The following is a 15,480-nucleotide window of genomic DNA, read 5'->3' on the forward strand; positions in this document are numbered from 1 at the left end:
CTGATAAACGGCAACACTGCGTTGACTTCTCTGTCCGTTAGCCGTCACCCAGTCGAAACCCCGGCGCCTCTGTTTCAATCCCCACTCTACGGCGGGGCCCTTCCGCCAAATCTCCATTCCCGACCGAGTCCCCCAGCGCCGCCGAATACTGCTGACTGCTGGCTCCAATCTGGCAGAAGGCCTCTCCCACCAGCCGATTGCTTACAGATTGGATTATCCCTGGGTGGCCCGTATCATCATTTAATTTTCCCCTAACACCGTCGCCGGGGACATGCGCGCCGGTATAATTTGTTACCATAAGTCACCGCCGGCCGAGGGTAGGGGAGGGGTGTCGCGCCGCGTCGCCGCACCCCGCGGCGGTCCGGCCGGGGAAACCGGCGATCGTCGAGCCCGGAGCAGATGGGGCCTGGTGGCTGTGCTGGGGCGTGGGTCAATGCTTTGGCTGTGCGAAGGGAGGGGGGTGAGGTCGGGGAATGAAGGAAGGCGGAGTAAAGAAGGGGAGGGGTATGAGACTTCATCATGAGGGTAGAGAGCACGCGATGCTCCCTTCCGCTGTCGAAACACTCGTGTTGACCCTTTCATAGATGTCATCCTTCAAAGTCGACGCAGGGCCGGTGGCTACCAGCGTCTGCAAGCTAGTGAAAACGTGCAGGTACTTTCGATCCAGGTCAGAGCTATTTTCGATGAACTTGCTTATGCGACATATTGTAGATGCGTTTAGCAGAATACACCGTGCCATATCGTTACAGCCAATCGTGCGAACGGTACAGTTATGAATGAATAAGAATTCGACTGAAATTGATGGGGAGTAATCTGCACTTGATTTTAGAAAGAAAGACATTCAGTCCCTGCTTTTTCTGCATTACGAGCCCAAAGCTCATGTGTTGAGTTTACGGTCTTCAAGTAAAACGTTGCTTACCAGGTACTTCCTGGTATATTGAACGCCGTTACCTCAACATAACAGCTTTTAACTCACAATACAGCAATTTGGGACTTCTTGAGGTCGTGCTCTCTATGCATCGCCGCTGACCCAATGTCAACACAGTTCACTACGAGCGGCAACCCCGGTCTGTTACCACACGAAGCCAGGCCAAGCATGTGGTCAAAGACAAAGTACCCCTCCCCCGCCCCGCCTCCACCCGCTGCGCGTCGCAGCCAACCCGCGTTCGTCGGCCACCGTACGGCGCTCTGGAGCCGATTGCCCAGCGCCACTGAAACCGAACGCGCCGCGCGAACCGCCGCGCCCGCCAAAAAACGGCGCGAAACCCTAGCAGCGCGCCGCCCGCGGGCGTTTGGAAGCCGACAGAGGCGGCCCGGCACGCCACCGCCCGCGCGGTAGAGGCTGCTAAAATGGCCGGTAATCGCAGCTCGCCGCTGGCCGGGCGGCGGCGGGGTCGGATGACAGCGGGCCGTCAGCTGTGGTCATTGTGAAATGAGGCGTGCAGAAAGAACCTGAAGCTAAATGACCGTGGTGGTGGGGCTGAAGGACTTTGAAGCGTTCGACAAACCAATTCATGGTTTCTTGCAGAGCGTGGAGAAAGTCGCAAATCTCCGGCGAATTGCTGTGCAATGAGGAGTTCCTCGACGTAATCAATAATTTTTAGTCTTGCCTTTTTCTTCGCAACTGGGGTGACGCACGATACGTCCATGACGTGTTCACTTTTCGGAAGGCATGTGATTGTCGGGATACACTCGTTGCCAGCGGAACTCCCGAGAAGATGGCAGGGGGACCGGTGTCGTCTCGTTTCTGGACAGGTAACGCCCGTCGTCTTTTAAATGACATGAAACTATTCAGGTAGACTTGCATTTGGCTCAAATTGATGAAAGTGGGGCAGATCAGATCGTGTAAATCGTTCGAGTCGGGTTATGACAAGCTAGACCGTTTGCCACACACGTATAGTGAGGCAGAGCATCAGAAGTCACTACAATTTCAAAGCGTGGAGATCCTCCCTGCAATCAATGAGTCACCAGAAAATACAGCGCACGTGACCATCATAGTTGTTGTTCCCGAACAACCACACATGGTACATCAACAGCGCCACCAACGCCACTACTGCGCCTCAATCGCCCCGACCACCCTGTCGCGCCCACATCCTCGAGGAGAGCAGTCGTCGGCGCCCGGGCCCGTCCGCGTCGCGACGCCCCACTGCGGCCTCCGCCTGGCCGCGTGGCGACACCCCACTTCGGCCACCGAACACCGCCGCGGACGGCTGAGCCGGCATCTGGAGCCCGCCACAGATGATATGTGACGACACGACCCGAAGTCGGAAGTTCGGCCGGGCCGGAAGTGCGCCGGAAGCGACCGAGGGACACCGGAGCCGACGACGCGCCCGCCCGGCTTTGACGAGCCAGCCGGCCACCGAGGGGACGGTGTATTAGCCGCATTAGCTGCCATTAAGGCTGAGCGACGCGCTGGTTTGTGTGCGGTAATGATGCTGCGCCATAATGCTACAAGAGCAATAATGCGCGCTATTTAGACATTTTCTTTGATCAAAACAAGGAAGGCTTTCTCGTAAGCAGGACGCTTCCTGTCTCCATCTCTCTCTCTCTCCATCTCCGTCTCCATATCACTTATGTATCCGGATCATACTTTTGTCGCTCCATCTCTGCCTCTATCGCTTTTGTCTGTCGTTGTCTCCATCTCAGTGCATACAAACGTCTGTACCCGTCTCCGTTTCCGTCTCAACCTCTATCCTCCGTCCCTGCTCCTGATCCTCTCCCCCTTCTCTCTCTCTCCCTCTTCCTCCCTCTCCTCCCCGCTCCCTGTCCTCTTCTCCTCGCCGTCTGACCGCTGCCGTCCGCTCCTCTCCCCTTCTGCCTTTCTCTGTCTGTCTGTCCTGTCTGTCTGTCTGTCTGTCTGCCTCTCTCTCTCTCTCTCATTCTCTCTCTCTCTCTCTCCTCACTCTCTCTCTCTCTCTCTCTCTCTCTCTCTCCTCTCTCTCTCTCTCTCTCTCTCTCTCTCTCTCCTCTCTCCTCTCTCCTCTCTCTCTCTCTCTCTCTCTCTCTCTCTCTCTCTCTCTCTCTCTCCGAGCCCCTCCTCCCAGCCTCTCCCTATCTCCAGCTTCAGCGAGGCCGATCGTCGCCGCCGATGCTGACGGCGTCGAAGCCGATGACAAACGAGGCGCGCGACGGAACCGGGGGTCATTTCCCTGGTGTCGTTACGTGTCGCCCGGCTCCGAACGCGCCCTGATGGATGCCCGACAGGGGGGCAGGCGCTGCACTCGAGGAGGGCCTACCCGGGTGTGCGGGTCACCAGAGCGGGCGCCCGGGTGGCAGGGTCGTGATGCCGGCCCGCGGCACAGGGTGGCGGGGGTCACCAGGCCGGGCACCGGGGTGGCAGGGTCGTGATGCCGGTTCGGGGCACATGGTGGCGGGGTCACCAGACCGGGCACCGGGGTGGCAGGGTCGTGATACCGGCCCGTGGTACGGGGTGGCGGAGTCATCAGACCGGACACCGGGGTAGCAGGGTCGTGATACCGGCCCGCGGTACAGGGTGGCGGGGTCACCAGACCGGGCACTAGGGTGGCAGGGTCGTGATACCGGCCCGCGGTACAGGGTGGCGGGGTCACCAGACCGGGCACCGGGGTGACAGGGTCGTGATACCGGTTCGGGGCATAGGGTGGCCGGATCATCAGACCGCGACTATGCAATTCGGACATGAGGTCAACCTGCGCTTACCGTACGTCAGTAACACACGGGGCATGCGTTTGAGCCGTTTTTGTATGAGGAGATACCTTGACAATGATTGGCACATTCACGGTAGCACCCATGACTCATCAATGTTCCAATAGATGCACACGCTGTTCACCACGTAGTCAACAGCTATTATGACATACATGATTCGCTGTTAATGCGCCACTCAGTGATCGCCTTGATGCGCTCCTGTTCTGTGCAGCGTCCTCCCACTCAGACCTGGGTGGCATAACTGGCAAGGCACTCGCCCAGCGTGGGAGGTCGGCTGTGGGCGCGCGGTTGTACCGGCTCGCGTGGCATCCCGACCCTTCGTGTGCGAAATTACAGGGCACGCACAATAATCACGCCGGCTCGGATATCTACTTCAGTCATGCCACATCGGAGCAGAACTGTCGACGGCACGGCCGCCCGCGGCACCGTCCGCGGTCTGCGCAGATCGGTCCGCCACTCTTCGGGCTCCGTCTCGGCGACCGTGATTACAAGAGGAACGGGCCCGCTGCCCGATTTCTGGGAGACGGACGCGGGCTGTAATTACGCGCGCGTGCTGGTGATGAGATCTGGCGGTCTCGCTGGTCTTCTGGGGTCGATCACCGGGCTGGCCCCCCTGCGACCAAGCTCGAGTCGTATTAGTGCAGCTTTGGCGCATCTTACTGAGTATTTTGGTGGCACATGAATAAGTGGGACAATGTCGCAGGGCTTGGTCTTATGTGCGCTCGGTGACCTTACTTTTAGATGGCCATCTCAAGGGATGGCTCAAGATCTTTTGAAAATTATTGGAATTTATTCGTTCATCTTTTCGTCTCACTAGATGGCACCGCACCCGTCAATCCGGCGGGGAGAAATGGATTACAAACCTCGAAGTATTAATATCGGCGATCATTTTCACATGCACTGAAGTTTGACCACGGGAAAGTTAGTGCCAGCACCTGCAGATCAAGAGCCTTGACACAAGATCAAGCTGTCGTACATGAAGGAGACGACTGCTGGCACATTTCCCGCCCTTTCGATGACGTTTGAAATATGTGTTGCTATTGAGAAAGCGCTCCTCAGATCTCCAACCGCCATATGGGTGTGGCGAATAACTTCTCCGGTCCAAGCCATTAGTAACGTTCTTCACATATCTACCCGTGGTGCTTTACACATTTCAAACCTCCGTAAGTTTTCTGTGGAATACAGAGCCACAGCTTGCTGCAGAGTGGGCATGAAGATGCAGACTGTGAAGCAGTCGCTGACTATTAACTGGGTGTCCAAGTGTCTTCATGAATTTCAAGCTTTCCCAGTGTGCCTAAGTCCACAGCCTTGAGTTAGGTGAACAAAGTACTTGGCAGTCACTTACGAAGGACAACTTTCGGAAAAAGAAAAAAAAGTTTTTTCGATTAAAAATGAAAAACATAAAATCCCTGTCGTATGGCAATATAGGAATTCGACGACATAGCCAGGACTTCGCTCAAGACACAAATGCCAGATCAGGCTATAGGGCCGTTCCAGCCAAGGTAATACCTATCCGTTGTTTAAAATAACAGGCCCTGTTTGTGGATTTCAGGGGTTTCTTAGGTCCGTGATCCAACTTGCCTGTCCTATTGATACCTTGGGCACCCGTGTTTTAATGTTCTAGAAGCCATACGGTTTTAAACTGTTGAGAAGCATTGGAGCATTCGGTCCTAGGGCTCTTTGCTACCTCAGGGGTTGGGAGTGAGGAGCATGGCCCGAATGATCTTTTCGGCTACGTCATCACCAGAATTACTTGCAGTCTTTCATGCAATCCATTTGTTATGTTGCAGGGGAATTTCATATTAATTTACGGCCCTCGGAAACAAATTTTAGTCGGGATTTTACTATTTCCAAACCTATGTCAACATGCTGCTTATTTACAAAACCCCGACAACGAAAGTCGAAACGAACGAAAACAAATGTCGCAACGCCTTCAAAGCACAGCTGAAGCTCCCAGTATGTCCTCACCACTTTCGGAAGCCCAACGTTTGTTTCATGGCAATAATGTCCAGGATCTCTCAAAAAAGCTGTCAAAAAGCGTCTTTACTGTAGAAAAGGCTTAGCCTTACATGAGAACGTTTCTAGATCACAAACGGTTCTGCGCCTTTAAGCATTGCGGCGTAAGCACCCGCACCTCTCCATACGCTGTACTGCCTGCAGGAGCACCACACTGTTTAACACACACACAAGATGAGCGCATTCAGTGCGCCCGTATGCACATATCTCTACCACAAACACCGCCTCTCATCTCCGCTTAATGGCCCGGCCAATCTAAATGCAAAGCAGCTCGAGACGGAGGCGGAGTTTGGGCGTAAAACGCCCATAACCTGGCCGCGATAGAACAGGTATGGGCGGCGCGTTCTGGCAGTTACCTAGTAATTCACCAACTGAGGAGTGACCCGCCGGACAGGGGTGCGCCCTAAAGGGCAGTGACACTGTAAGCAGGGAACCAGGGTCGTGAACGAGCCTAGCTAAACCAACTCTTTGGAAACTGTTCTCGAAGTTCGACGCATGAGTCCTCAGAGAGGAGAGCTTTCGCCCCCGAGCCCAAGACCGTGGCCAGCTTCAGCGAGTCTTCCGACCGGAGAGGAACCACTTTACCGGACAAAGCCCTCATCTGTCCACCACCGGCGGCTGTTGCCAAGTTTGGCGAGTCCAAATTCAAAGGGGACTCTTGTGGGCTCCATCCGGGGGCGACAATGCTCGCACGCACTCGGTCGCCTGCGGTCAGGGCAGCGGGCTTGGTCATGAGCCGGGCGATCGCATGTCGGCCGAAATGGAGCGAGCCCAGCGAACAAGTGTTTGGTCGTGACATTGCGCGGAAAGATGTGACAATATTTCAACAGCCCTTAACTTCTCTCGTTTGTTCACACCACACTTGCGAATAAATAAGCTGCAGCATCACTTTGTCAGGACCAGACTCAGCGTATGCAAAGGAAGACCTGGGCTGAAGGAAAGTTCTACATGGAACCTGCCGCCTAGGCTTCATGGGCCCAAGGAAGGTCCTACATGAAGTTAAGCGCCTTGGCTCCATGATCTTGTGGATGGTTCTCGATGGCGCCTAGGTGATCGGCTCCATGAGGACCTCCCTTAATTGCCTTGCCTCCCCCTTAGGCCTCATAGGCTAAAGGAAGGTCCTACACGGAGCACCTGATCGCTGGGGCGTCACTGGCTATTGGCACAGGACTCCAAATACAAGCTACCTAAAACGCCAACACGCTCGGTAACAACACATGGTTAGGTTCCTCCGCATTGGCGCACGCTAGAGCGTAAACATTAATACACTAGCCCGGGAGGCTAGTAGCAGATTTGAAATCACCTATATATTTTCAGTTTTCTCATCGAGAATGTGTGACACATTATCACAAAAAGCATAGTCATGCAACCCAATATTACTTCAAAAGGACATTACCTGACCAATGCAGAATATTCATTCTTACGAAGCTGCATTCATATTCAATTTTCAAACACGGCTGAACCCAACAGTATGCTCTACCTACCCATCGCCGGTGAACAGTCGACCAGAAGGGCCCGCCTATATCAAACGGGGTGTGCAGAATCGTAAATCAATAAATAACACGCAATTAGAAACGGGGTGCTGCAAAGACGCGGCATACCCTGGCAAATAAACCAGATAAACCGAAACGGCGGTGAACATTAGGCGAACTCCGACAGCAAATGTAAGTTTGCTTTACGCTTCCTCTTTGCTGTCATAATATCACACAATCCCAGAGAACACTGTGAAAAACAACACTTCAATGCCGTGGAGGAACAGAGAGTGGAACTAATCCTATCCGCCGAAAAGAACCACTTGTAGTTAACTGCTTATCGCATAAAACTAAATGAGAACAAATCCAAGATTTGGCTTTGTTCGTGTTAATGGGGTGCGGAGGAGCATTGTAATGAACGTTGCATGAGAACCACGTATGGTTCAACAAACTAACAAGCGTCTGCAAACTCCACATACTGCAACAGAACACTTACCAAAGCATGCTACTTTTCCTGAATGCTGCATGGTGGCGTACTAAGTATTTACACAAACAAAGCCCGTCAAGTGCACGACTGGTGAGGTTCGGCAGTCAAAGATACGCCATTCCGGTATGTAGGCGTGATGAAAGTTCCCTATGCGTCATTGCCCGAGGAAGCTACGGCCCGTTACAGGCATGTCCAGAGCTGGATTTCAGCTGCCGACTGCTGAACGCTGACCATTATTCAACTCCCCTCCGCATGCGACACCGGAAAGATAAAAATCAATCGGCGGCGTCCAATCCATAACTGCCGCTATCATCTGCACTCTTCTGGCCTTTTATCTGCCGAATTTTCCGCGCGTGTGGAGGCGCCGCCGACGAGCGGACCGTCGGCGCCGGCGCGACGGGGGCGTCCATAAATTACCATACATCGCCGGTCAATCGACTCCTAACTCGATAACGGCTCCACGCCGCGCGCATGCCGGCCGCCGATGAGACACTTACTGTCAGAGAGGCCCGCCGTGCGGCCGGGCCGCGTGTCGCCGCCAGATTTCACGTACGCCGCCGGCTGCGTCGCGACCGATGGAGAGGGGAGAGCGGTGGGGATGGAAGTCTGGTGACCGTTGGCTGGAGACGGAGCATGCCCAACGTACGATGTGACGATAAATGAGGTCTGGGAAATGTAAGGTCATCAGTGTCATCTCGGCTAGGCACGTGGAAAAAGTGATCGCGCGCTCGCATGAAGCACTGATGTACACAGCAGGCGTTCGAAGCCGGACCAGACTTCAGACTGTGTTTTCAGTAGAAATGGATGATTTGTGTTACCTCAGGCAGGTGTCGTTCAGTAGAAAGCATTTGATTTATCTGTGTGCACACACACCTACACCTACACACACACACACACACACACACACACATATATATATATATATATATATATATATATATATATATATATATATATATATATATATATATATGTTACGCATGACGCTTTGTCAAATCATTTGTTACGCATGACGCTTTGTCAAATCTAATCCAACAGCCCAGCTTCAGCGATACAATGCTTAGCGCAGCAAAACACATATGAACATGGTGTCGTAATGCATGAAAGATGTTGCACATACACGCGGAGGGCCCACGGTTTTTTCTCTCTCTTAGCGCATGCGAGGTACCGTGTATCAAAACAAAAATATGTATGGAGAGCGTCCGGAGGGCACCCTATACCGATCTGCTCGCTGCAGGATACTGCACACCGGGGCAAAGGCGCAGTCAAAGAAGCGTGGGCCCTAGACCGACATTTTCCATTTTCACTGCAGATGGCTCCCGACAGAAAGTTAAAAACAGACATGTGTTCTGTTTCCAATATTTCTTCCAGTACCAGTTCCTGATTCCTGATTATTTTCAAAATGAAACATGGATAATGAAGCAATATTAATTTGACCGTTTCATTTTCCTGCACGCGTACATCGTTGTACAGGGGCGAATCCAGGATTTCGTCTAGGGGGGAGGAGCACGCAATGCTGTAGGCTTCGCAGAGCTTAGGACCTTCCCGAAAACAAAATCCTCGCATTCCAGGGCCTGAATTGTAATATTCTTAGCATGCCCTTCACAACGGGAACCCGTCTTACTGTTCACAGGCCGAGAAAACCAGGCGTGCTACGTATGCCGATGCATGGAGCTTATTTATTTGCTCCAGATCATGGCGAATCCTGTCATTTTGAATCATTGTCATTATCATTTCGTCAATGTCATTGTCATTATCATATCATTTCGAATCCTGTCATTATTTGCTCCAGATCATGGCGAATCCTGTCAAAAACACAGGCTTCGCCGGGTGAGCTTGGTCAACTGCCATTTTTCTATTTACCATTAAGAAATAGCTCATCTATACAAACCGTAGATAAAAACTAGATAATTAGAAACTATAAATGATTGTGTTCATACCAAACTGTATTTACCAAAATTCATCAGTATAGAATCAGGTGTGATGACCTGCTAGGGAAATGTGCTACCATTGTTTTACATTTACTCAGAGGCTGTGTAAGTTTGTAGACATTGGGCGAAGAACCGATTTGCCTTCTTTATTCAGCTGACTTTCTTATATTATCAGCTGACCGACCCACACCAGCGAAACCACTCTGGTTGCGTCAACGCCTGATTTCTGACCTGTGTATCATCCGTGTCATCTGATATGCAGCCGTCGGTTCTGACATTTTGTTTCGATATCAACTGGAAGGGCGCCATTTTATAGGACTTTGCATATTTGAAAGGCATGAGGGGCCTGAACACAGCATACACATCTATTACAGAACTTTTTTGATTTTTCAATTCAGGGATCTGACCCCTTCCTGGCTCCCATATTCTGATTCCACTTTGTCAAAGGAAAATACGAAACGTTTTATGAAAAAACACGGTTGCGACTCTGGCACCTGCAACTCTGACAGCAATTTAGAGAGACCCTGATAGTTGGATAGTTGAAATTTTAACAGTGTTGCTATTACCTTGTTATCTAGTGAGGTATTGCAAGATCGAAATGTGGTTAATTAGTTCACCATTCATAGTAAACACCCTTACTATGGGCACATTGTTTCCGCTGGCTGGTATGCAGCCGCAAATGTTAGGCGATCGTCTTCAACTAACAGTAAAGCTCTACGGGTTGTAATGGTGGTGTGGGGATATGGACTTCCCTATGGTTGTAACTCCCATGTGATGTGAAAACATACATCTGTTAGGTATCATGCGAGATTGCTTCTGATGTCAGACACAAGCTGTAGGCACTGATCTTCACTTAGCATTTAAGCTTTGTTGTTGCTACGATGACAGGGCATGCCGATTGTTTTACCTGTCTGTGGCACGAGAACAGAAACGTATGGGCTATCCTGTTGGATAGTTGCAGCTGTCAGGCGCTCTCTTCAAAGCTGCACGAAAATAGTTTATAGCTGGCAATTAAGTTTTTTAGTTGCATTGATGGTATTTGGACATGCTGATTGACTTGTTGATGGTGTATGACTTTCTTTTAGTAGATGCGAAAGCAAGAACATGTAGAACGTCCTGTGTGACTTGCATGACTTTGTGGCTGCGAGCAATGAGTGAGAGTCCTGTCCTTAAAAGATCAGTGGCAACCAGTATACAAGATCCAGTGTTTTCAAAGAAACCAATGATAATTAGGAGCCGGAACCAGGCCAGTGGTATGCTAAAGAACCAGAGGAAACCAAGATCCAGGGCTTAGTTTTTCAGAGGAACCAGTGGGAACCAAGCTTATCGCTATGTCGACAGGACCAGTGGAAACTGGGATCTTGGTGTGCCGAAAGATCCAGCCGGAGCCAGGATTCAAGATTTTGTTTTCTCTTAAGAACCAGTGAAGACCATGATCCAGGAAGTTGGTTTGTCGAAATGACCGCTACGAACCGTAATCCAAGATAGTGTTTCGTGAAAGGACCGGTGGGAGCCAGGATCCAGGGCTTTATTTTATCAAATGAGCCAGGAGGAACTAAGAACCAAAACTGGGAACCAAGACCAAAAGCCGGGAACCAGATACATGTCTGGTTAGTCAGACAATCCTAGCTGCGCCGCTGCATCCAAACGCCAGGGGGCGGGAGCCGCCAAGGATTGCCGAAAGACAAGGTACCTAGGAGGCACTCGTTTCGAAGCCTAAAACGCAAAGACGTCAAAAGGCCTGAGAGAAAACGACAATTCTAGGGGTTCGTAGCCTCTGTCGGTGCCCCTCAACGGAGCACAGTGAGAGTTCATGTCCAGGCCCCTCGAGATGGATCCACTCCTGAAAGTCGTAGATATACATCAGATAGAATGGGAGCATCCGAATGCATGTACCTGATTTGACTGAACCCACGCGTTTAATGTATCAAGCTATCTATATTCCCTACATTTGAAGCAAATATACCTGTCTGACTCAGGATATTAAATGATATCACAAGCTCTCAGGATTCCTGAATTTTTTCGTGGGACCTATTTGCGTTGAGCAGCACAGTGGCTTAAAATTCGCATGTGCTCCAACAATTAAGAAAACAATGTGGCAACGAAATTCGCTCTCCGACCGCAGACGGCATACTCACGACCCCGGTCGGGCAGCCCACTGGGTGCAGCATCGGCCGCCGCACGCCGAGTGTCTCCGCCGCGCCAGGCTCGTCGCGCCGCCGGCGGGTCTGGCCGTGGCACGTGCCGGTCCCACGACACCCGCTGTCACGGTGAGAGGAGCCGTCGCCGTCGCGCCCGGAGATTGACGGCTCCCTCAGCCGCTGTTCAGCAGAGCGAACTGATCGATCGTAGATTTAGACCGGCGGCTTAGGGTCAGAGACCGTACTAAATGCTTTTGAAGAGTCGCGGTTAGCTAGGAGCCCGCGGTCTCTGCAGGTTGTGGCCTTAGCTGGACACCACAGAAGTCTGTCCCCTAACCACAAACCACAGCAGAAATCTGTCCTCTGACCCGGCACTACCACAGCAATCTGTCCGCTGACCTTGCACCACCGCAGCAACATGTCCTCTTACCACACACCACCGCAGCAATCTGTCCTCTGACCACACACCACCGCAGCAATCTTTCCTCTGAATCCGCAGTAACCTGTCCTCTATCCCCGCACCACCGCAGACTTCAATGACTTCCCATCCCTGCAGCAGTCTGTCCTCTAATCACACGCCGCGTATATCGCCGAGATGAGGCCGGCCCTCTCGCCATGAACGAGCACTCCCCCTCCCCCTTTTGTCGCAAGAGCATCTGGACTTCTCTCCGTCTCGTCTGCCACCCATCACCCCCAGAGTCCCGGACCTCACCTCGAGCGGACGTCTGCAGGCTCCGGCGGCGGCAGCTCCGCCGCGTGCCCCTGCCGCTGCCCGCGGCACAGGGGCCGGTGCCGGAGCCGCTGCCGGTCCGGTGGCAGTGCGCGGCCGTGCGGAGGCAGCCGGCCGGCGGGCGCGGGCGCCAGCCGACCCTCCGCCCGTAATGACGGCCCCTGCACCGCCGGCTGTGTAATCAAGCTGGCGAGCCGGCCGTGACCGAATCGACGGCCAATGGTGACCACGGGAGGTGCTGACGTCACGCAAAGGTGTACTCTGATCGTTTGACACTCTACGCAGCATCAGTTGACCCTTCACAAAACATTATAAGCCATGACGGCTAGATGAGCGGGTTTAATGTGCTGGATTACGAGTAAGCTGCAGTGGTCAGTGAACAAACGATAAAACCACTCAGGACTGAAGACGTAGGAACTCATTTCCTTTCCTAAATGATTGACTTCAAGCTGTGTCAGGCTCATGATCAATCACATATCACCCACGCATTTCAGAACCCCATGGCGTGTGCTTACGGTTTCGTTGTCAACTGGCAGGCCGTCACCGAATAACGATAACGACATAAGCGGTTGCAATTATCATCATCATCATTATGACAATATTCTGAGACATTAAGGACGCCAACATCGTTCTGATGCTTCCGCCGTTACCAGACGTGCCCCCCCCCCCATCCCACACACCAGACGTGCCCCCCCCCCCCCATCCCACACACCAGACGTGCCCCCCTCCATCCCACACACCGGACGTGCCCCCCCCCCTATCCCACACACATACACTCTCAAACAGAGGGCCATGCGTTTAACGGACCTGCATTGCAATTAAGAATGACACGAATCTCCGACCATTGGGAACACAGTTAGCGGGATCTTCGTTGGCTAATTTTTTCAGAGAGCGAGGGTGGAGGCTATTCTGTTCTGTTTCTGCGGCACCACAGGCAACGTTCAATATGAGTGTTGCTTTGGAGCTCCCCCTCGCCCATCACCCCCCCCCCCCCCACACTCCCTTCAGGCGCCGCTTTTGCATTCTGCGGCTGCACGTGGTCGGCAGGTGCACTATTTTGACCAAACCATTTCACGTGCTTAAATATGTAACATTGAGATACCTGCAACAATATTTATATTTGCTTCCGCCAGTTAATTAGGGATTATAGGCAGATGACTTTTTAAGGCGTCCCTTGGCAACTCTGCCACGTAACTCGGGTGCTCGCAGCTGACGTCAAAAACTCCATCAGGGCACGCCAGCCGATCGCTCTCCTTAAACCCTATCGATTAAAGCGTGGACATGATCCCTCCACGGTCAGGATAACAGGATTTTTCGGTGTCCATATCCATGTTAGGCACAGTTTGATATCTGTGCCAGAGAAGTATGTGATTGCGTGTGCTTGTACGTGTGCCGGTCATCATCTGCGTCTGTGGTTGTCGATCATTTCTGGGCATTTTCGCTGTCGCGAGTTGGGACCTCACAAACATGATACCTGTTTCAATTTTAGCCACGTGAACAGCTCGATTGCCTATCTATTAGTACCAGTAATAATAGTGTCAGTAAAAGTAACAACCCGATTTTTTAGTACCAGAGTCTATGTGATGCAGCATGAGCATTTCCACGTTGCATTGCATCACATTAGGCTGTGAATATATGGTTGTAAGATAGGAGGTCTTATTATGACAATCATCGACCTCCAGTAGACCAGGAGCTACTGGTTTATCGACATTATTAATGAAGTATTGGCTATACTCATGAGCGTTAGCACAGCTTAAAGCGTGCCATTTTGTCAAACTAATGTTTACTTGATGACGTCACTTAGGCAGTATCTTCTCGTCTATTTTAGAGCGATTTTTGCCAGGATAATATATCCCAGCTCAGAATACCCAGCAAACAAGGCTCAATGCGTTCTTCCTTTTATCAAATATTGCTTTTATCGCATTGCATCCATAGGACATTGACCATGCTTGTTGCGTTTGGGTCTGGGCTACAGGCTGTGTGTTCACGGTACGCAACATTGTAAGTTCATGGCAAGCCATTTCAGCTCACTCGAGGACTCATACCAGTTGGCTCATAACGTTTGAAATATTAAACTTTATTTATGTCCACAGACGCAACTTTGTGGCTTTGGGATGAATTCCACAAAACTGATGGAACCGATATCGGCGTCATCAATTGAGACCGATATTTTCTCAGAATTAAGTGTCTTCAAACCACATCTGGATGGAGGGGTACTACCACACGCCCGCCCAGAAACACTTGCTCCGTAGACTAGTAAGAATATCTATCTATATATATATATATATATATATATATATATATATATATATATATATATATATATATATTGCTTTTCACACATGGTTCAGTGACTCTTTTCATGCACTATTTAATTCTCCTGAGGATTCACTAAAATGGCAATTCACCAGAATGACATCCAATTTATACAGAACATACGGGTTATAGTATCGTTTCATGCATCATCTTGCCGCCATCATTCCAACACCCAGCCTGTAGGGAAGCATTTGAGGGAGACACACTGGAGGTCCATACCACCCGTGCCAGAGTTTTCAAATATATATATATATATATATATATATATATATATATATATATATATATATATATATATATATATATACATGCAGCGAAGTTAGGGAGCGGGTTTCCCTTGGGACATGTTTTGATACAAATGACGGTATGTCTCACATAGACTTGCTTTTATGTTTTGCTTTTCACACATGGTTCAGTGACTCTTTTCATGCGCTATTTAATTCTCCTGAGGATTCACTAAAATGGCAATTCACCAGAATGACATCCAATTTATACAGAACATACGGGTTATAGTATCGTTTCATGCATCATCTTGCCGCCATCATTCCAACACCCAGCCTGTAGGGAAGCATTTGAGGGAGACACACTGGAGGTCCATACCACCCGTGCCAGAGTTTTCAAAGTATGCACCATGCCTGTCAGCAGTTATGACCGCATACGTTCTGCTGATTCGTGGGTAGAAAAAGGCGCCGCTAGTGGAAGA

The sequence above is a fragment of the Pollicipes pollicipes genome, unplaced genomic scaffold (assembly GCF_011947565.3).
Source record: "Pollicipes pollicipes isolate AB1234 unplaced genomic scaffold, Ppol_2.1 Scaffold_4740;HRSCAF=5597_pilon_pilon_pilon, whole genome shotgun sequence".
NCBI lineage: Eukaryota > Metazoa > Arthropoda > Thecostraca > Pollicipedomorpha > Pollicipedidae > Pollicipes > Pollicipes pollicipes.